Source organism: Anneissia japonica, unplaced genomic scaffold (genome assembly GCF_011630105.1).
Source record: "Anneissia japonica isolate Jap-2015-1 unplaced genomic scaffold, ASM1163010v1 scaffold352_len1594369_cov220, whole genome shotgun sequence".
Classification (NCBI taxonomy): domain Eukaryota; kingdom Metazoa; phylum Echinodermata; class Crinoidea; order Comatulida; family Comatulidae; genus Anneissia; species Anneissia japonica.
This window is the reverse complement of record NW_022751928.1, coordinates 1,443,008-1,445,326: the sequence shown is the minus strand read 5'-3', so window position 1 is coordinate 1,445,326 and position 2,319 is coordinate 1,443,008.

The following is a 2,319-nucleotide window of genomic DNA, read 5'->3' as shown; positions in this document are numbered from 1 at the left end:
ATTATTTAGGGTACTGATGTGTTCTATGCTTAGTAAGTAAACACATTACTTTTTAAAGTGAATATATATATATATATATAATAAAAGAATATATATACAGTATATATATAATTAATCATCAAAGAAATGTAAATACAGTGTTTCAATAAAGGACACAATAATACATCGCGTAGCATAGCTCTCAACGAATGTAGTCCTGTAAATAAATGAATAAAGAAATTGTGTAATAAAATGCCTCTGGTGGGACTCGAACCTGCGACCCCTCGCTGTCAAGGCGAGAGTCATAACCATTAGACCACGGAGGTTTCATGGTTGAACAGATTCAAATACCACCAGATACACTCTATTACACAATAGGTACGGCTAGAAACAATATAGTTACATATAATATAAATCAAGAAAGCCATTAACACTGTTAAATTATATATAATTAATCATCAAAGAAAGGTAAATACAGTGTTTGAATAAAGGACACAATAATACATCGCGTAGCATAGCTGTCAACTTATGTAGTCCTGTAAATAAAATAAATGAATAAAGAAATTGTGTAATAAAATGCCTCTGGCGGGACTCGAACCTGCGACCTCTCGCTGTCAAGGCGAGTGTCATAACCACTAGACCACGACACATCTAGATGTGTATAAGAGACAGGATCTAGGTTGCGAAATGGGGACCTGGTTTGGTAATGGCTGATGTTGATTCATGTTTGGTCAGGAACACGCTAGATTGAACATTGCAAAAAATGAAGTGAATCTTCAGCACATCCTAATAATAATAAATATATATATATATATATATATATATAAATTTTACATGACAAAAACATGTGACGTGCCTAAATATGGTCGTGATTAATCACTAAATGACCATATATAGGCATATTATGCCTATATATGGGCATACAACAATTTTTTGTCAGAATATTTGATAATCTGGACAGAGGTTAAGATGTATGTTGAAATATCGTGGTAACTTTTGTTTATTATTTATATATTTTGATTAAACGCTTTAGGTTGTATTTCCGTTTTATTTTAGTACGGTCAGTCAATGACAACCACTGGTGCTGCTGATCTCCGAACTTTACTTTTTATTAAATATTTTAGTCTCGAATGGAAAGAAAGGAAAACAAATCAAGAAATTGATGAGCACATCTAAGCCGAACTGCAACTGTTACATATTATGTAATGAAAGACAGAATTACTTGGGGAAAATAGTAAGAAGAAACGGATTGTGAATAGAGCTTCTGGAGGAAAAATAGACGTGAAAGTTTGGCCAAAGCACGAGGAATGTATGGAAAAGATAGCGAGAGATCCATGGCCAACAAACTGTTGAGAGCAGGCGACACCAAACAGTAACGAATCAACTTGTTGAAAAGTTAGATACAAATATTGAATACAAAATAACTTATAACCGTTATCTTAATATTCACCTATTATTCAATCCATGCCTACAATTGCTGCTAGTTTGATACACAACACAGGTCTGATATGTTTTCACTTTCATTTCATTTCAAGTAACATTTATTCAATGAATTAATCAAAAATATAATAATAGGCCTACATAAATTTGGCCAACATCAACATTAATTTATTTTGATCAAAAATAGTAGCAGAGGTTATGAACCGAGTGATATGGAATGCTAGTGTACAGTAAGATTTTTTTTTCTTGAGGGGGGGGTGGGTGGTGGGGTGGTGGGGAAGTTCCTGTATTTAATCTACCTAGACTTAGATTTATATTTGGCATTATCTTATGATAATATAATTATATTAGTTGGCGACTTTTTTTAAAGACCTAAATGTTATCGTTCGGCCAGAAACGGGTTTCTAAAAAGGGAAATGACTTCCAAAATGGTGGACGCTATAGCTAATGTATAATATCGCATCGTCGTCTTCAGAACTATACTAAGCAAAATAATATAAACTACAGTAGTCTTATATATATCTGTTTCCAAGCACCTGAACTTACCTTAGTATATGCGCCTCGTTCTTTGGTGACTTTCTGTAGTTTGTTCCGATAAACACGGATGATTTCTTACCAACTTTTAGTAACCAAGGTTAACATAAGTACACTGACCATTGACCAATCAATTGGGTCTGATCAATGCCTATACAATTTTCCACAATGTAGTTTCCTTCACTTGCAGCGACAAAACAATAACCCTTCATAATACCCCTAGTTACTGTATTACGTGCGTCTATTACTGTGAGTTGCCATAACAACTAAATTAACGTAACGTTTTGTAGGCCTATTGAATTGTTCGTTTAAATAAAAACATAAATTTATCGAATTAGGATTAGGCCTATCTTCCAGAATGAATAT